Here is a 22,100-nt window from a genome sequence, read left to right on the forward strand (position 1 = left end):
CTGTCTAGATTGGTTATAATTTGATCATGTGTATGAGCTTTTACTAAAATGTAAAAACAGTATTTTTGCAGTAAATATTATCTGGAACTTCCATTTCCAAAAACAGATCCTACCTACTAAATTTGTAGGCATTGTATGACAGAGAAATAAGGGGTATTATTCTGATACGGATCACAAAATAATAGTTATAGGTCGGGATTTGAGGGAAAAAAAATTAAGATTGTTAGAAACCCCTACTATGTGACTGGTTCTAGTAAAACAAGTTAAATGAAGTCCATTTCCCTTCAAGGCTTCTACAATTTACTGTGCACCCTCTTCAAGTGTATGTGTGTATGTGTGTGTGTATACACACATACACACATAACTGTATATACACATAATCATTACTATATATATACTTATATATTTATAAACAATTCCTTTTGGGAGTTTACAGAAGGACAGGGAATTGGTGAACATTAATATCTCTCATGTAGCAGCTTTACTAGACAGATTTTGTATAGTCGTACTTGTTCAAAGACAAAAGTGGTAACAGTTCATTTGATGGTCCTTCTTACAGTGTTATACATACCTCATCAGTAGGCTCTCATGGGGAGCCTGGGTGGCTCCGTCAGTTGAGCCTCTGACTCTCAGTTTCAGCTCAGGTCGTGACCACATGGGTGCTGGGATCGAGTCCCACGTGGGCCTCCCTCCTTAGTGGGGAGTCTGCTTGGGATTCTCTCCCTCAGCCCTTCCCGCCCCCTCTTTTTTCTCTCTCTCCCAAATAAATAAATCTTTAAAAAAATAGGCTCTCAGTTCTCAGAGAACAGAGGACTTTTGAGTATTGTTTTCTTTTATTTGAATGAATGGTTGATTTATGCTGTCATTGCTTAATTCTTGCCTCTTAACGAGGAAACTAAGTACTTTCTTAGCTTGTTGATATTTGACAAGACTGAGCATATTTTTTAATGACCCTGACTGAAGACCAATACAATACCTTAGTATCTACTTTAGTTGAGACATATGTATTATCACTCATGTTAAGAAATTCTCAAATTGCATCTCACAAAATGTTAATGTTTCTTTTGAAGTGATAACCCCATATTCTAGAAAAACTTAAATAATGAGAAAGCACTATGTTGTAATTTGCTTGGTGCAAACATCACCATAACATTTGTTAATAATTATTTATTTGACATGTCTACTGTCTGCATCCACCTCACCACAGGCCTACTTGTTCATAAATAAAGACAAGGGCAGGGGAGATAGCTAGCTAAAAACTCTTTTTCTCTACCCAGAATCATCTTGGGATTCAGGAGAGGTGGTGTATTTCTGGAATGGGACAGAACTAACAATATTATGTGGAAAAGGTTGAAGACGGAGAGGGAACTAGCCTCCTGATTCCATATGCTTCCATACTGATTTGCTGGATAGATTTCGTCAGGCAAAGTGCACAAACTCCTGAAGCAAAGCTCAACTGTGTCTACGGGGCTACCTTAATTAAACAGAAGTGTAGTTAACCAATAGAGGAACAGTCTATAAGGAGGAAGCAATCACCCTGCAATTAAACAATTCTGACATCAAATGCTAACTCTCCCATGTACCAAGAGGAGCTGTGAGGAAACTGAGAGAAATTTAGTCGGGTTAGACTGTTATTCAAGAAATAGTTATATGACATTTGCTATATTGCAGGTGTAAGAAGATAAAGCTAAATAGGCAGACCATGCATTTAAGGGGACTTATGGGTCGTAGCAATATGGAGTCATCAATCATTATAATAGAATATGGTAATCAGTGTAATTACAATGTGCAGTGGGAGGAGAGGGGAAGTCTAGAAATGCCTAGAAGAATCAAGGTACTCCTCACAAAGACTATAACCTTGGGCTGAGACTTTAAGGATTCAAATATGCATTTATTAGAGATACGAACATAAGGAGGACATTCTAGACAAAAAGAACGATAGACATGACATGAGGATGGAGTACTATTGGGCAAAAGGTCTGCAGTAAGAGAATACTGAAGACCAGTTACAGAAAATTAAGTTGATCCGGTAGGCAAGGGCCAGAGAATAAAGAGGCTGGTCTGTCATGCCAAGGCATTTTGAGGGTTTTTTTCCCCCCCGAAAGGTGGTGAGAAGCCAAGGACATATTTTGAGCAAAGAGCTCAAGTCATGTCTGTTTTAGAAAGATCAGCATCAAGAGATTTTAAAGGATGGTTTGGGGAAGGGTAAAATTAAGGGAGAGAGGACAGTAGAGAGAACTTCAACAGTATGGGTAGGACCTAGCGAGAGTTGTGGCAGTAGGAAAGAAGACAAAATTAATAGATCAAGAATTCATTTATGGAGCCGAGTGAATAAGTATGTGGACCAATAGTGCAGAGATGAGAAGATCTACAAGGACTTTTGGGTTTCAGATCTGGACAACTGAAGGGATGGGAACTGTTACCAATATATGAAATTTCAAAGGAAATATACAGAAATGGGATGATGGTGGGTTTGATGATAATCCTTCAGAGTATGAGGTATTCATGAAACATTCACTGGGAATGTAAAGCATCCGGAAAAGAGTTTGGCACATAAGAGATGCTCAATACACTGTAGTTCAACTTCCTTTTGCACCAGAATAATTGTCATTAAGCTCCTGAATACATGCAATTAAAATTAAAGAAAAACATCTGGTCTCCTTTCAATTTAATAATGGATTCTTTCCTACAGATTCTGAACATGCTTTTCCTTTCAGCTACATGATCCTGCCTGCCCAGGTCTATCACACGCCTGGCTTTTTTTTTTTTTTTTTTATCCTTCCAGCCTTGGGTTGAGTATCTTCTAAGTCAGGCCTTCTCTAGCCATGCCAAGAAGCAGTTGTCTCCCAGCTCGGTACTTATCTCACATCTTCCTACTAATGATCTTCACAGAAAATTTCTCCATTTCAAATAAATAATTCCCATTAGTTTATTTGCTTACTAGTTCATATGCTCTTCCCATTAGAATCTATTCTAAGATCGACATTGAAGGAAAAAAGAAAAGGAAATCAGTAGACAGTTTACTGTCTAATTAATCACCCAATTGGTAGATATAAAAGCTCCTTAACCTACTCATATTACAGTATATGCAGAACCTACATTATTTTCAGTTTTTGTTTATTTCACTCCTTAACACGTCAGAATAAGGCAGGGAAGGAACAGAAAGTTCATAAAACATAAAATGGTGCAACAATCTCTTTCACAAACAACAAGTGCCTGAGGTTTGTGTGCCAGGCACAAATATACTGATGATTACAACTCTAAAAATAGGACAAGCCAGCAAGGAAATATTCTCCATAATACCATCAGCCAGCTTAATGTGGCTCGAAACCCTACTGGAGCCTCTGCTACAGGCAAACCAGTGTGCCATTCTTGGTGGGTGATAAAAAATGAGTGAAAGCACAGTATCTTTCTTAAATGAATTTACAATTTAGTGATAAGGATGAGAAAATACAAATAATTATATGGCAGCATGTGGACCAAGCTATGAGACAGGTTCAAATGCAGCACCATCGGAAACCACACAAGTCCTTTCCCAGGGCAGCCACGTGCTTTCTTAAAATACAGTGACCTGATTTCTAAATCAAGCATAGGCAAGGTAACAGACTAGAAAGGAGGGGAGTAACGCATGTCTTGGGCATTTGGTACTACCCTTGGAAATACATACCACAGGGTGGGATGCAATCACAGGATCAGAAACCACAGAAGAGGTTCATAGCCTTTAGTGCCATTTTGAAATCCATCTCTCCCTCACCAAATTTTTGGTGACTTTTTAAAGTGACTGTATTACAGTGGTCTTAATACAGTGATTTAAGGCCATATTTTTAAAGAAATCTATATCCTACCTAGGTGATGCTAAGTTACCGCATATACCACTAGGCTCTGCTCGTTTTTCCTCCATGTCAGTTTTGACTCCCAAATACACATAAAAGAGCCATAATGTCTGCAAAGTCCACAGTCGTCTAACTGCTTACCTTATCACTTAAGGACCTAGAAACAGAAATCAGTGGCAAATTCACTTCCCTTAATGAAGCAAAAGGAAAGAAAAGTTTTGTCAAAGGAAATAGGATATGAAGACATTGAATGATAAATGAGATAGGCTTTCAGTGATATAGTCATCTTTATTACTAATGTCACAATTCAATCGTTAAATCTTTCCTTCCTTGAATTTTCTTCATGTGGAATTTCAATGTCTCAGAAAATTTTTCAAAACCCAAGTAAAGAAATTTTATAGTAAAATTTTAAAATCTGACTTCCTCTATAACCTAGCTATTTTCAGGTAAAAATTTACAATAATACTTATAACTCCCATAACCGTTACTTTTACATGAAGTTCAAGGTCAGCATTCTTCCACATCTGTTCACTTCTGACTTAACCATTTAATGCAGTCGTTTGATCATGAAATATTGTTTTATTTCTATAATATTAATTATACTTATTTATGGCAATAATATTTTCTGATTTCTATGGTTTCATTCCTCTTTTATATTACCTGGAAACACTCACCCATGTCAATGTCTCCATTCTGTCAATATATCAGCAATGCATTGTGCTGAGAACTCCACTCACCATTTTTTCTCACGGTTTTATTAGTGCATATATTCATTTAAAATACTCTATTACTGATGAAGAATACAATAGAGGCCAATTCATTAAAATTGCTCGTTTGTAAAATATATAGAAGAAATAATTTACTTAATAAAACTGAATGCTGTACTACACTGAGTTAAGACAATGAACCAAATTGAAGACACTTTGGAATTACTTTTGTGGACATATTGATTTTTAAATAATTTTACTCTTTAATATCACTTCTTTCCCCCTTAATTCAGTTTATGGCATTTAAAAATCTCTATAAATTTTAGGGTTTTTTCAGATAATAATTTATAATTATATGATCAATGACTTGAAAAATGTCATGCCTAAAATTACAAATTTTGGAGCTTTTTAACACCCTGCAATTAACCAACTGTTTTCTACTAATGATTATGCATTAGTTCTCTTTTTTTTAAGATTTTATTTATTTATTTGAAAGAGGATGAGAGAGAGAGAGAGAGTATGCATGAGAAGGGGGAGGGTCAGAGGGAGAAGCAGACTCCCTGCTGAGCAGGGAGCCCGATGTGGGACTCAATCCTGGGACTCCAGGATCATGACCTGAGCCAAAGGCAGTCGCTTAACCAACTGAGCCACCCAGGTGTCCCTATGCATTAGTTCTTACTTGTAACTTCCCCTGGACCCTAAGTGATAGCATTTTCTAAAGTCTGAGAAAATATCAGCCATCTCAGTATTTAAAGTCATTTCCTTTTGTCCCCACACCAGCTTTAGTGTCTCCTTAACAGAAAGTGGGAAATTTTTTCAGTGTATTTTAGTTTGTCTTGTCTTCATTCCAAGGATAAAGAGGGAGTAGCAAAGGTGTTCCTCTGTGAAATAAAATTTAAGCTGAAATTTCAGGAATTAAAGGCAAAGATCGTTCTTCCTACCAGGGGCAAGTTCTGTGTAGAAAAGTAAATGCTCTGCTTCCAAATTTATACCTCAATGAAGATTAAATTTAGTTTTTCAAATGCACCCTGAAAAATTACATCTTCAACAACAACAAAAAAAAATAGCTGTGTGCTTGAAACGGGCTGATTTTTTATTTCGGAGAAGAAGTACGTTAGTTTCTTGCTCACTACTGACAAATGCTCCACAACACTCATTGAATTCTCTCTTTCCCATAAAGTATTACTACAACTAAGCCAAAAAACCAGTAGCCTATTAAAGAAAAAAAAAAGCAAAAGACATGAATAGGCAGTTCACAAAAATTCAAATAGATATCAAACATGAAAACATGCTGAACCTCACTCAAAAGAGAAGAAATGCAAATTAAAACAGCACTGAGATACCATTTTTCATCTTTCAAATCAGCAAAACTAAATTTTGTAACCCCTCTGCCTTGAAGTCATAGTGCAATAGGCATTCTCATCCATTTCTCATTTAGAAATACCTATGCCATACCTCTGAAACAAATAGTACATTATATGTTAAAAAAAAAAGAAGATAGCAGGAAGGGAAAAATGAAGAGGCGGGGAATCAGAGGGGGAGATGAACCATGAGAAACTATGGACTCTGACAAACAAACTGAGGGTTCTAGAGGGGAGGGGGGCGGGGGGATGGGTTAGGCCGGTGATGGATATTAAAGAGGGCACGTTCTGAATGGAGCACTGGGTATTACACACAAACAATGAATCATGGAACACTACATCAAAAACTAATGATGTAATATATGGTGATTAACATAACATAATAAAAAAATGTTAAAAAATAAAAAGAAATACCTATGCCACTTCACCGAACAATTCCACTTCTGGGAACTGATCCTATATACATACACACGTGCTGATGCAAAATGAGATACAAATCAGGTGTTCATGCAAACCAGGTGTTCTAGGTCATCCCTCATCCCGACCCATCTTGCAGTTACGTATGACCAAACCTCTACATTCTTCCCAGTGAAATGTGGGCGGACGACCTGGGTACTGGTACCAAAGAAACTAACTCTGCTCTCTTCTTTCACCTCTCCTCCTGATTAGAATGGCCATAACGAGAGTGATCTTGGAAGCTGCTCCTTGATTCTGTAAATGTACTTTATGAGTTTTGATTTTTTTTATCAGAATCAACCAAGAGCATGAAATCATGACAATGTACAAGTCACATTTTAACAGACAGGAAGTGAGAGGTGCAAGAGGAAGTAGAAATGGAGGGCAGCAGAGGGTCTAAGTTCCTCATTTCACATGGGGAAAATCAAGAGGTACTTTGTGAAGTGTTGATAAACATGTGCTTGTGTAAATTGTTAAAATATGGGTAATCAAGAAAGTGATTTTTAATTAACTCAAATATAGAAGAAGAGGGTGATATACCACATAAGGAACCTAATCCTCCTCTTCCCTAACTTGGAGTAGAAGTATATTGCCTAATGATGAAAAACCACAAAAGAGAGAACCTACCATATTCTTTAAAGTTAATAAGGAATGCCATGAAGTACTAAAAACGGTCAAAATTATTAGCTCTGGTTTGTGACAATATCAATGGACCTTGAAAACATTATGCTAAGTGAAATAAGACAGAGAGGGAAAGACAAATACTCTAAGACCTCACTTACATGGAGAATCTAAAAAAGCCAAATTCATAGAAATAGAGAAGGAGAATTGCCAGGGGTTAGGGCATGAGGGAAATTGAGAAATGTTGGTCAAGGGTACAAAGTTCCAGTTATAAGATGAATAAGTTCTGGGGATCTAATGTACAGCAGGGTAATTAGAGTTAATATCATATTATATAATTAGAAGTTGCTAAGAGCAAAAATCTTAAACGTTCTCACCACAAAACAGAAGTGGTAATTACGTGACATGATGCAGGTGTTAGTTAACCCTATGGTGGTAATAGTTCTCCAATATATACGTGTATTGAGTCAACAGGTTGTATACCTTAAACACACACACAGCATTATAGATCAATTATACCTCATTACAGCTGGAACAAGAAAATTATTATTTGTGAGGAGTGAACTTAGCAAGTACCTTATCTTTACCTCCTTTTTCCCCTCTTGTTGAGTTCAAATAAAATTTAATGATTCTCTTTTTTAAAGATTTTATTTATTTATTTATTTATTTTTATTTATTTGACAGAGAGAATGAGAGAGCACAAGCAGGGGGGGCAGGCAGAGGGAGAGGGAGAAGCAGGCTCCCCGCCCAGCAGGGAGCGCAATGTGGGGCTCCATCCCAAGACCCTGGGATCATGACCTGAGCCGAAGGCAGACGTTTAACCGACTGAGCCACCCAGGCGCCCCTAAAATTTAATGATTCTATTTGAAATTTGTACACATACTAAAATCCTACTTTGGTAAGCACTCTTTTTAAATCCTAGGCATTCTTCTCTCTGTATCTATTCATAAGGAGATATTTAGATGAAAAAAAGTTAATTGTAGTTTTATTCTGTTAAGAAATTTTTAATTCTTTGTATTTTGGATGAGATTTCATTTCTTTCTTATACTTTTACTTACATTTTGAGCATGCATAACTTATTAAAAATCAACATCATTAACATAAAAGGCATATTCAACATTTTTAAATCATTTTCATGCTGGAAAATTTATGTGAATGAGGTTTTAATTTCCTTTTGCTCTTCTGTATGTTTTAAGTGAGTCTTTGTTATTTTTCTAAACATTTACTTTTTATTGTAGATCATTAATTTTATTTTTTTATTTGAGGATAGTTGACACACATTACATTAGCTTCAGGTGTCCAACATAGTGATTCAACAAGTTTATACGTTATGCTATGCTCACCACAACTGCAGCTCCCACCTCTCACCATGCAACACTATTACAATACCATTGACTGTATTCCTGATTCTGTACCTTTTATTCCTGTGACTTATTTATTCCATGACTGGAAGCCTGTACCACCCACTCCCCTGCACCCATTTTGTCCACCCCTCTCTGGCACCTATCAGTTTGTTCTCTGTATGTATGCATCTGATTCTGTTTCTGTTGATTCATTTGTTTTGTGTTTTTAGATTTCCCATATAAATAAAATCATATGGTATTTGTCTTTGCCTGTCTGACTTATTTCACTTAGTAGTAACTTTAAAATAAAGATATTGTTAAAAAGGGAGATATAAAATGTTATACGTAATACAAAAACTATTTCCATTCTTGAAACTGATGAGGATGTTAATGGCACCTAAAAATCATTTCTTAATATAACTTGCATTTTATCATGTAATATTATAATGTTCTAATATAGATTGATTTCCTTGTAAAAGCAATCTAGGTTATTGGTCACTGAAATTCATAGTATTTTATTTCATTAGGATACTTATGATTTGTGAAGGAAGTATCTTAATATTACTTAGAACCCTAATAGGACAGAGATTTATTATTAAAACATAAAGATAAAATCAGAAGAAAATGGCAAATCCTGAAGTTAAGACAAGATGGAACAAAATTTGACATCTGAAAGCCGTCAGTGCAAGAGAAATTAAGTAAAATAGATGTTCTGTTCACAGTCATCCATACAGTTATGTGAGAAAGACCAGAGTGTGTGAAGATGAAAAAAATAATACAAGTAGAAAGAAATTCCACCTTTACTGACTTGTGAGTAGTTCTGTGATGTTCAGTCTCACGACTGAATCCAAATCTACACTGCACATGGAAGGAGGAAATCTCTGGTTACTGAATTACAGAGGGTAGGACAGTGCACAAGCCAAACACTCCACCATGCCTGTGGTCCAGCAAAGACCGCTTGCCCTGAGACCATATTCTCACACAATAAAATCACCCTTCCTAGGTCTAATGAAGCTATCAAGACATTAGCAGTATATTTTTTGAAGATGAACAGAATCTTCAAAGGGTAAAAATCCACTATGATTCCAATACTGCCTGGAGTAAAGTGAGAATGGAACTTTCAAAGTCCCTAACCTCATGCAGTGGACCATCTTCCCAACTGGTAATTCTCTTTGCGTTGATGGGCCAGCAGCCAACCTCAAAAGAGAAAGCCCTTAAGAAACCTAGTAAAGCATTCAGCTGCCATTTCAAACTTAGCAGGTAAATTTAGGTAGGTTACACTCCACATGAAAATCAGTACTGTTAGGAGGGAAACAGGTACAGGTTGATTTGTGTGTTACAAGACAAAAGACTGAATTTTTTTCACTTTTCCTCACCACTGCAATGGTAAGGCTATGAGTCCACACCGAGTCCCTTTACGGCTGTTAGGAAGCTTGAGAGAAAGAAACCATCACCACCTTCAGTGAAAACAATGAGACCCATGCTAGTATCAGTCCAGATTCCCATCTGGCTAACACAGCAGCACTGAGATGAACTGCATAGGTGACCATCAAGGGCTTATGAAGCAGCACTCAAGGCCAGGGCTCATGATCAGACAAAGTGGAAGAGTCATGGGAGGTGCAAGTCAAATTCTGAAATGTGTTCCAACCGTTGTCATCTGCAGAAATACCTTTCGATCATGCTGCACCCCCCAAAAAAGTCTGTACATCCTGACATAAAATATGTATAGAACAGGAGTGAAAAATCCCTCAAATTTTAAGTATTCTCTGATTAGCCTACCACTTTCCCATCTTCTGGGGATTTAAGAGGGCTCGTTCAGACTTTGCCTATTCAGATCCAACATTACTATTTTGAAGTTTTGACTACTTCCTCCTAGAAACCCACTCCCCTTTGCTCCCCAAACACTATTCTCTCCCGGTTTTTGTCCTGCAGCTCTTCAAAGTCCTTTGGGTTTCCCCCTCTCTCTGCTACATTGTTAAATGGATGCTCACATCTCTATTCACTCTACCCTCCCTTCTTTAGTGGTCATATCCATAGCCAGGGCTTTTAGATTCCCCCCTGCATACTTATGAACCTCAGTTATTATTTCCAGACTGATCTCTCTGCTGAGCTCCAGACCTGTCTATTCAATACATTGCTTAGACATATGACTCTATCACAAATGGTGACAGACGGTACTTGCCACTAATATCCAACCTCCTTCTCTTTGACCAGTTACACAACAGAAGTTAGAGAAGTCAAATTCTCCTTTAGCATCCTTTCTCACAACTAGAGTTGACCAAATTATATACTTCTGGTCAGTAAGATATAAACAGTAGTCTTGTGCAAAGTCTTCTGGGAAAGCAAAATCTATTCTTTGTTCCCTGCCTTTTATTCTAATCCAGGTTGATGGTTACTGCCTTATCATGTATTTCTTAGTCATTTCAATGTCTTATTTTGTGATGTGTCTTTCATCATTTTTCTATTGTGGTATAGTTTTTAATTGACTTGTAGGAGCCTGTATCTATTCTAGAAACAGATCTGCTGGATAAAGGTACTGAGAATATTTTGTTACAGTCTCTGTGTCACTTTTTAACTTTCTTAATTTTGTCCTTTAATGAACAAAAATTCCCAATTCCACTACATTCTAATTTTTCTTTTTTTCCTTAGGGGTAGTGTTTTTCATATCCTGTTCAGAAAATTTCTGCCTATGCTGGAATCAAGAATATGTTTTCCTATGTTTCCCCCTAACACGGTGTTTTAATTTCATACTTAGTTCATGTTTTAGGTAATTAGATATTAATACACACATAATCAAGTTTGTAATTTTTGTTACTGCTTTTATTTACTATCATATTTCCCCCTTATGAAATTCCTCCCTCATGTCAACATTACATGATTTTTCAACAGTATTTTCTTGGTCCCTTTTACTGTTTAATTTTTTTATCTGTATCTTCAACACATCTGCCGTTTCTCTAAGGTAACATATGACCACATACACTTAATATTTGTCTTACCTATTTAACTTGTTGCTTCTATATCATTTAATGGATAGTCCAACATTTCACCTGATTTGAAATGCTGACTTTAACTATGGTTAAGTTTGTTTTTTTTTTTTTTAAGATTTTATTTATCCATTTGACAGAGAGAGCGAGCATGCAAGAGAGGGAGAGAGCGGACAAGTGGGGGAGTGGCAGGCAGAGGGAGAGGGAGAAGCAGGCTCCCTGCTGAGGGGAGCCCAATGTGGGGCTCGATCCCAAGACCCCGGGACCATGACCTGAGCCCAAGGCAGACACCCAACCAACTGAGCCACCCCGGTGTGCCCACAGTATGGTAAGTTTATATCTAAAATTACATTTCTTTCTGTAGTGGTCTGTAGTCTCTTCAACTCCACTGTCTATCGATCTATACACCGATACCCACTTTGGTTACTGTAGTTTTCCAATACATGATACTATCTGTAAGATTAGATACTATCACAAAGCTGCACACTTCTCAGTGTATTTCTTTAGAATTTTGTCTTTGCTATTCTCACATTTATTTGTTTGGATAAACTATAGAATCCCTATTTTCAAGTTCAGAAAAAAAAATAACATGCCACTGGGATCTTCACAGGAATTGAGTTAAATGTATAGATTGGCTGAAGATACCATTATCATCTTTATAGCACTGAGGCATCCATCCAAGAAAATAGTGTGTGTCTCCATTTAGCCAATCCTTCCTCTAAGACTCTCCTTAAAATTTTGTAATTTTCTTCATATAGGTCTTATCCATTTGGAGCTTTTTCTTAAGCTTTAAATTTGTTGGATGGGATTAGAATATTGCATTTTACTTCTACTTTGTTATATTTGTTTACTTTCAAATAATAAGTGTTATTATAAAGTTTATTTGTGAATTCTGTATCTGAAGTCATCAAGCATAGTTGCTCGGGTTGTGTGATATGCAATTCCAATGTGCCTCTTTCATATACAGTACAATATAAATGATACTCCCCGGAGCTGTCTGCAGCCTCATTGTTTTATATATTTAAATGAACTTGGCTTTCCTGCTAAACAACTGTATACTTTAATGTCCCTCATTTTTTATTTCAAATTAGTCTTTTTAAAGAAGAAAGGCAAATATTCTTTGTAAATGTATTAATATTATTTTTTAACAGGCTTTAAATCACTTCATTTTTCTTGTATAAAACTATGTGGTGGCCACATCTGGAGCCTGGGTCCGTGTGGGTCTTTACAAGATGGTCAGTGAATTCCTGACAGGGAGACTTGGTGAATGCAGTCTCTTTCCAGAGGTCATAGGTGAGATAGCCGTAGGTCTTGGAAATGGCATCAAAAGTGGCCTTGGTGAAGTTGCCTAGGGTGGCAGTGCAGCCCTGGGCCAAAGTGTAGCAGGTGTCAATACCGGCCGTCATCAGTAGCTTCTTGGGCAGTGTGTCTGGGGGCAGGGATGAGGTGCACCAGCACAGAGCCACAGTGGCCAGTCACCTTGCATGGGACGGTAAGGGGCTTGCTGATCTTGTTTCCCCACTTGCTTTGCCCCACAGGGATGACGGAAAGCTTGGCCAGGAGGATGGCCCCACGGATGGCAATGGCTACCTCCCTTGGAGTACTTAACACCCAGACCAGTGTGTCGATTGTAATCTCCCATGGCAACAAATGCCCTGATCCTGGTCTGTTGGTCGGCTCGTGCCTGCTTTTGCCCAGGCAGAATCTTCAAAACCTCATCCTGGAGGGATGGCCTCCAGTTAAAAGACAATGATCTCAGAGTCCTTGATGGGCAGGGAGAAGAGACAGATCTCCAGGGACTTGATCTTCATGCCCTTGACCAGGTGGCCCAGCTTGATGATGGGGATCCACTCCTTGTCCTCAGCCTTGCCTCCACGAGCTCCACACCTTAGCCCTGGCCCCAGTGCTGCTGCCAAAGCCTCCTTGGAGGCCAAGCCGGCCTCCCATTCCAGGGCCCTGGGCCCTCCAGGCCCTCCCACAGCACTGATGTCATCCCCCATTTGGTGTTTTCTTGAAGCAGGTAACAAATATTCTTTGTAAATTTTAATTATTTGTCTTTTCCACTATCATCTCAATAGTTTGCTCAGAACTGCAAGCTACAGAAACACTGAGACCAACAAATGATTATGTAGGATGGTTATAGTTACCTAGGAATATAAGAATATGCACTGAAGTAGGTCATGCAACATTTTTCGCACGTGGCTCAGTTGTTTCTAGAACTATTTCCACAATCACATTAAACTCAGTATGCTTAACACAGAACTGATTCTACTCCTCACCCCAAAGAGTGACTCCTAATGACCTTTCCTTTTTCTATTAACTGGTCCCAGGTACACAAAGTTTAAAAAGTTCATTGACAGCTTCTCAACCTCCAGCTAACCCACAAATTCAATCAATTCCTCCCTCTTGATGCATTTCAGATCCATACCTTTGAATTTCTTCTTTACCTGCCGGCATCCTAAACAAGGTTCATGTTACAGTAGTCTGTTTGGCTTCTTTAATTATAACACTTTAACACAAAAAAGTAAACACTTTTACTTCCCACACAAAAGTTTATCCCTACCCCATTCTCTGGGACTAATTTCTGTCCAGGAGGAATGTTCGTAGTCAAGCCAGTAAGACAGCATCAAACTTGATTTGACCCTTTGTGGCCTGAGTCCTCACTAACTGGATACCTTTCCCTGTTCTCTATTCATATTTGATTACATTCTGCCACTGTTCCTGTAGCCTCTCTTCTAACTTCAATGACTTTTCGTACATCCTGGTTGCCTAGAGTCTGGTTCTCCAGAACACACAATCAGATCTCCCCCGCTGAATGCAACTGCTTGAGCCCCTGCTGTCTCTGAAGGGCTTAAGTTGACACCAAGCACCAGTAGCCATCTGCTTTGATCTTGTAATTGGTTTGGATTCTCTCTAACATGACCTCCCTCAGTTTCAGTTCAGTCTTTGTTTAACCTTAGAAAAAATATCTGAGTCTTGTTCCATATTCAGAACACTGACCTTGGCGTCAGCCTACACATGTTCCTAGGTCACATAAATAACAGAGCTATTACTAAAAAGAAGAATTAAAGAAAGCGGGCATGTTTAAAACAAATGGCCCCATGAGAAGGCTAAACAGATAGGAAAAAAAAAAAAAGCAGTTTTCACTTCCCTGAAAAAAGCATTTCTCATGATTCAACCATTAAAATCAGTCAACCAAATGCTTTCATTTATAAATGTCATAAATGTGCAAATTTTTACTTCAAAGTAAGTGCTTAAAACAATATTGCTAATTGAAAACTGAAAATGTCAACATGTTCCATTGTATTTTATTATTTGAAACCATTAGTATTTTATGTCAGATACATAAATAAAACAATGGGGAACTTTTCATTTCTAAGGTGATACTTGAAAATCACACAGAATTTAATCATGCCTGTAAGAATACTTGTTGGAAAACTGACCTCAAATATCATAAAAGCTCTCTAATCTGACTCTTGGAGGTTTGTGCTACTTGCATTTTCTTCTGAGTGGCAGAAATGGAAAGTCTTCTCTAATAATTATCAATGATGACAGAAGATGTCGTTAGTGCCAGGCTTTCTACAGCAGAGGGAAAAGCATGTAGCTGCATTTCTTATATGCTCAGATGGGTATTCACTAGCACTACAGAACAGAAAGTCAAGGAGCTGACAGCCAAGTAACCCTAGTGTTTGAAATAAAACTCTATGCTTCGAATGATATTTTTCCTGCAATGTCAAATGTTTATTATGATTTACAAATTGTTTTCCCCCAAGAGTAATTGAAGGCTATTAGATAATGATTCTGCATGTGTTCAAAGCATCTCATACAGTCTTAATGAATACTCCTACCTCTCAATAGCCTTTTGCATTAGCTGAATCCTCTGGCCAGTCAAGCCAACCTGCGGCTGTCCAGCTCATTAGAGCCAGGGAAATTGATTCTGAGGGAATTGTTGTATTCAGGGTGCTCTGAAGAGCTTCCTGTCCAAAGGCAGGCCAATCCTTGAGGGAAAGCCAAGAGTCAAAGCCAGGTAGACCAGAAAAAAGCCTGACATCCAAACAGAGAAGCAGTGTCACTGATAGCAGAGACGGAGCCAAGAGTCAGAAGCCAGATGGATATTTGGTTGAATGGGATCAAACGGGAAGCAAACAAGACAGCTTTGGCATAAATGCCTTCCAGGGAAGGCAAGATCAGCATGGTGCTCTCCCAGCTCTCTGGCTGATATGTGTAGAAAAAGCCCTGCAGCAGTACCATTCCATATAAGATGCTCCATTTAGATCATTACTTATAGAGAGCAGGTTACGAACAAAAAAAGAACAATGCCCCTTCCAGTAATTAAAGTCAGAATTTGTTTAAAGAATTAAAGATGAATCAATTAAAAAACACAATACAATCTATTTTATCCAAGACTCTATTGACTAACATTCTCTATTAATTGATTCATCTACACATCCATAATGCAATTATAACAGATGGTTGTAAGAAAGACCCTCAGGGTTTACAGCATTCTGAAGTACTTTCTTAGTGATGAACAAATTATATTTTGAAGGGCTTGGAAGTCAACTGTAATCTGTTTTTTTCTAAAACGAGAAATTAACTCAATTAAACATTTTAACTACCTACTTACGATGCACAATTAAATGACAGATACGGTACTTTTCTTAATCAGAGTCTTTTATTAATCACACCATGCCAGGCAACAGAAAGTTTTCTGACTAGACAAAAACATAAAGATAACACTAAACTTGAGAAATAATGCTTCTTTTCTGCTCTAAAACTAGAAAATTAATAACTGACATGTATTAAACATATACTAAGTTCCTGGCACTATTTTAAATACTTAACATGCATTGCCTCCTTTAATCCAAATACCAGTCCATTTTTTGTATTTGCTATTAGCATATCATAATTGAACACTGTGGTTTAGAGGTGTTGAATAACCTGGGCAGGTTTGTGCAGCAGGCAAATAAAGGATCTCTCACTCTTAATCTACAGATACACACAAAGGGGTAAGAGGAGAGAGAAAAAGAAATATTCCTGCCCATTCCTCCAATTTTGAAATGGCAAACTACATCACACTCAATTTATAATTGAGAAACTGGGACTTGGAGAGAGATTGAAAGTCTTAGCTAGGGTAAAGAATGGAAATGGAATTCATTCTTGGCCTCTTAGGTTAAACTAAAAATGAAATATGAGGTACGTATAATAAAATATGAACCACATGGAATTCCCAATGCTTCAACATTTTTGACATACAAAAATGGTGCTCTCATATGATTCAATCGACTATAGTCTTCTACAAAGCACTTAAAAGCAAAATTAAAAATATTAGAAGTCATATCACCCATACTGCCACTCCCTGTGAAATCACTAATTTGGTACTGATATCTAAATGACTCGTTTAGGCATGCACATAATACTAAAATTTTAAATTTGGAAAGTATCCATTACTACAATGGTTTGATTCAAGTAGTAACTTAGTAACAATGTTTAAAATAACCTTAACATTTTTACCTAAAACTTTCAAAATATTTTAAAACCAAGACTTTATGAATCCCAGATCTCTGTGATGTGGGTAAGCTCTTTAATTACTCTTAACAGCTTAGAAACTAACACATAAACAACTCAAGTGGATTTCTGCTGTCATCGAATGAGTCACACCAAGCAGTGATAGTAACAGCTTGAGTTACAGGACATTATTCATTCTCTGCTGCACAGTCAACCTCACAATGTCACATCAGGGCACATATTTTGTTTGGCTTTCATATAATAAATGATATCCATGCAACACTATTTTACCTAAGCAAAAATATTAAAAATAATCTGGTGATTAAAAGTAATGAATGAACCAGATGAAAACGATAAAGCCCTGGCAGTTCTGTTCAGCCCATAAGAGCAGTACCACAGCTGGTGTCCAGCAGCGCCATTCTCTCTTTGACTGCAGACTTACAGCCACTGCAAGAACCCTGGCTCATTGTATTCACCATCTTCCATCTGGCTCGCTTCTCTTTTAGACTTGGTCCACAGTCAGTCGGGTGAAATCTCTTGGTTCCATTAGCACTCACAAGTCGTTTTGCATTTGTGGACTGTGAAGGGTCTGAGTTGTTTTATATTCTATTTGGCCGATACTGCACTCTAAACTCTGTGCCTCATTAAATGTTAGTTAATAAAGGGATCCCTCATTATGCAACGAGGACCCAGAAATACTGAGATGAGAGCTGGCCAGAAGAGTTAAGTGACTGAACTTGTCCTCTGGTGAAATGCCTGATCAAGATCCTGAGTAAAGAGTCTCTTTGTGGTGATGTCACCAGCCTACGTTTCACTGACCGGGAGAGCTTTTGACTAAGTAGAAGATGCTTATACATACAGTTTCCCCTCTGCATGGTCCTATGTGCACATTGCAGTTCTCCCAATTTCGTTAAACACCAGTCCTGGACGACTTGATTCAGATTTCAATTACCACAGTTTTTTAACTGTGAGAAATTCTTTCCAGCCCAAAGACGCTAGCTCTTCAGTTCACAGATCATTCTGTACATAACAGTCTTATATCACAATCAGTGACAAGTCAAATCCCTTCTCTCAAAGTCTGTCAGTGATTAGTCAGTAAGCGTCTGTTACTTCATACATAGACAGCAAAGTGTACAGCTAGGGTGCCTCCTTGTTTCCCCATGATCAACCCATGTGGCATTTCTCAAAAATGGATAGTCCAAATAGGAAATTGGGCAACAAAATATAAGTGCACAAAAAGACACAAAAAGTGATAATACTACAAATGACATTCGAACAGAACATGAACAGACTGTAAAAGAGCTGACCATGACAATGTTAACACCTCCATCATCTACCTCTTGCTAGATATGCAGCAGGAGGAACTTGAGGAAGGTGATCTTAGTGACATAGTTAAGGGAAGTGGCTGTAATAAAAAGGATGAAGCTGTTCTCGAGGAGGTGATGCCAGCAACAAAATCTTCCCAAGAAAGGAACTCTTGGAGATATTTCATGACAATGAACAGGTGACAAAATATTGGAAGTTGATCCAATCTTTGAAAAGAGTATGATAATTCACCCAAGCATTGAAAAGGTTCTTCCTCTGTATCGTAAGTTACATGATAAGAAGCAAGCAAGCACTATTCATACTAGTTGTCTAAAATGAAATAAAACATTTCATCAATGTTTCAGTTTTAAATTATAAGGTACTACATAAATGTGAGTTTTACTATTGCTTTATTTTCCTATACATTAACTGAAAATTAGAGTCATAGTATTTTGACAAGAATTTGCAAAGGTCACCGAAAAATCACAATTTTCCCCATTGATTATTAAGATCATTTTGCGTGAAACCACAGAGTCATTTTTATGGTCTTGAAATACCCTTCAAAGTGAGTACTTCCTGCTATTCATTACAGGTTAAAATCAATTTCCTGCTGAAAACTACAAATTGTGGACTAAACCAAACAGATAAATAAGTACTTATCTGGTTGAAGGCATTAGAGAACAATCAAGGCAGTGAGGACTGTTTTGACACAGCAAGAACGATCCAAGCAAATGGAAGTTTTAGGAAACTACAGAGTCTATGGAGCACTGAAAGTGTTCAGGACCAAAGTGTCAAATGAATTAGTGAATGAATAATAAATGAAGGAAGGGATTCAGTTTCCAACTAATATCTTGAAAAATTGTTGTGTTTGAGTGTCGTTGATAACCAATGTTACATTAGTTTCAGGGGTACGACATACTGATACAACATCTCTGTACTCTATGTTATGCTCACCACAAATGAAGCCACTGTCTGTCACCATACAAGGCTGTTACAGTATCATGGACTATATTCCCTATGCTGTACCTCTTATTCCCATAACTTACTCATTCCATAACCATCAGTTACCAACTATTATTATTACCCAGGTTAGGAAAGTAGTGTTGAGAATTATTCTTTGTATGATACAGAAATCTTCACAAGGGTTCTTAACTTGCTATGATTATAAGTGGCTGGTGAGTTAACTCACTGACAGCATCAATTATTATTTTTATTATTTTTGACCACAGAAATCTTAACTAAAGAGTGTTAGCAACAGAGAGAGAAAATGACAGCTTGAGTTCTGATTTCTCATCTGATATTCTGAATACTATCTACCATCAGTATGTTCTACAGAAAGAAATACATTACATCTGAAAACACAACTCATACCCATATGTGCACATAAAAGAAACCTGTCTATCATAGTGGAATCTGCTGTGATATCCCTTGCCTGTTCCAGCCCCTTAGCAGTGAGGTATATCGAAATGCCCTTTGCTTCCTAGAACACTGCTGGGAAGACCATAGCCTCGGATGCCACTACTTTTAATTACAGTTCAGCACTCTCTTCCTAGGACTCAAACATAAGTTCAGAGTTTGGGCTTGAGAATCAATAAATCAATAAATAGCTATTAAATTTTCTCTCTCCATCCAATACCCTCCCTGTAAAAATTCAGGCTCTTCCCATCTAATTTTTATGCCACCCAATCTTTAATGGTTTAATTTCATTGTTAAGCCAACTTTCACGCCACCCAAACTTAATGGTTTAATTTCATTGTTATACAACCTCAGATATGCCCATTCCAAGTGGCAGGTGTGTATCAGTCCAAAGATGGGGATTCACAACACATTTCAAAATCATGACAAGAATCCATGTCAACTGTAGTTATCTCTTCAATAATAGTCCAGAGATTTTTGAAAAAACTCACTTACACGTCATATCACATTTTAAGAATGTATGATAAACTATGGTTTCATAGTCTATGTACTTTTATGATACTCTTTGGTTAGCTTAGAAGCAAAGCAAAATAATTATATTAGGCAGGAAAGTGAGGGAAGATTTTTTCCCATTAGTTCCCAGGCATGGATTGCAACATTTATCTGTGAAAACGAGAGGGAGAAATCAGAGGAGCACAAGTCTACCCTTCTAATAAAAACAATAAAAGGTTATAGTAAAACTGCAGGTTTCACTAAAATATGTGATATATAACATAATATACAGATATTAATGTATCCTATGAAAACATTCAAGAATAAAAAATATTATGAGATTTTTAACAGATGAAAAACCTATGAAATTAATTCTGATTCTATTAAGTTAAATTTAATATATTTTTGAATTCTAGCAATGACAGAATAGGTTGATTCAGATCAACTCTTCCACTAACAACACCTAGAAAATATGGATAAAATATTTTACAAAACATCCACATCTATTTAATGGCAGCAGAAAGCTACTAGGGCAGTGAGCATATGTAGAACTAAGATCCAGAAAGGAGTTGAGTCTAGGATTTGGTGGCTCAGAGTGAGGTACAGAAAGAGGACTGGATAAGAAGCAGTACTGGAAGAGAGAATTCCTGAGAATTTTCCTAATCTGGTAAAAGTCATCAAGCCACAGATTTAAAGAAGCAATATGAACTTCTAGCAGAATAAATTCAGAGAAAACCTTATCAAGACTGATTCTAATAAAACTGCTGAAAACCAACAATGAAAAAGAAAATCTAAAAAGTGTCCAGAGGGGCAAAGTATAATTTATTTTCAAAGAAGTAAAAATACGACCAAAAGCTGACTTCCCCCAAAAGATGAAGGAAACCAGAAAAGAAGGGCAGGATATTACAAAGGGCTGAAAGAAATGACCGCCAACTTATATTTCCATTTCCAGTAAAATATTCTTCAAAAATAAAAAGTATGAGAAAAACACTTTCAGACAAATAAAACACAATTTATCACAAACAGATTCTCTCCTAAGGAAAGAAGTGCCAAGGGTATTTTGGCAGACATGATAAAAATGATGCCAGTGGAAGGCTGAAACATGTAAGAAGGAAAGAAGACATTTAAAAAAGAGGCTATTACCAAAATGTTGTGTCAGTACATTTAAAAACTATGTGACATGGACTTAGTGTGCTTGTAAAGCAGAACTTATTCAAATTACCTCAAGGACTAGAAAACCTGAATATTCCCTGCCAAAATGGAATCATGTTTTCCCACAAAGAAAAATCTCTGATTCATATAACTTAAACCAGTAAATTATATCCTACATTTAAGAATAAATAACATGTATCTCAAACCAAGTATTTCAAAAAAGAGAGGGAAAGGAGAACATTCTTTAACTAATTTTATGACCAACATAATCCAGATACCAAAACATAATAAAGGCTTCGCAAGAAAGAAAAATGAAATGCATCAACATGCACCAAAAAACTCTTTGAACAATGCATGAACACATCAAATCCAGCAATAGTCAAAAAAGATAAAGAACATATTAAACTTATTAGAAGAATGCCAAGTTGGTTTAACTTTGAAAAAAATCTATCAATATTAGCCACTATCTTAAAAGAATAATTACAGTTTCTTAAGAGAAAAAAGAAAAAGACCAAAACAAAAACCACTTGCGGCCCAGAAATAGAGAGGCATGTCCTCAATTGGATAAAAGTTTGTTTTTGAAAGAAGCAAAATATTTAGTGAAACACTGATGAAAGATGTTCCTCTGATATAGGGATAAAATAATAATGCCTATTAGCATTGCCTTGAGTCAACAGTACACTGGAGAACCTAGTGCTAACAAGCAAAGAAAAAGAAACAAAAAGCTTAAGAACTGGAGAGGAAAAAATAAAATACTTGCTATTCAAAATAATGAGATTATTTAGAAAATCCAAAAGTAGAGATAAACTAGTATAAAGTATATGTTTATTAGTATAAACTATAATTTGTTATGTCCTGAATATAAGATTAATATTCAAAAGTCATTTCTATTTCAACCCCAAATAGCCAAAGCAATTCTGAAAAA

At 37.0% G+C, this 22,100-nt stretch overlaps 1 pseudogene; it reads right to left on the reverse strand.

Annotated features, from left to right (window-relative positions):
• Positions 1 to 12,488: 12,488 nt before the first annotated feature.
• Positions 12,489 to 13,305, reverse strand: LOC113930935 (annotated as a pseudogene).
• Between the last annotated feature and the right edge of the window lie 8,795 nt (positions 13,306 to 22,100).

Source organism: Zalophus californianus, chromosome X (genome assembly GCF_009762305.2).
Source record: "Zalophus californianus isolate mZalCal1 chromosome X, mZalCal1.pri.v2, whole genome shotgun sequence".
Taxonomy (NCBI): domain Eukaryota; kingdom Metazoa; phylum Chordata; class Mammalia; order Carnivora; family Otariidae; genus Zalophus; species Zalophus californianus.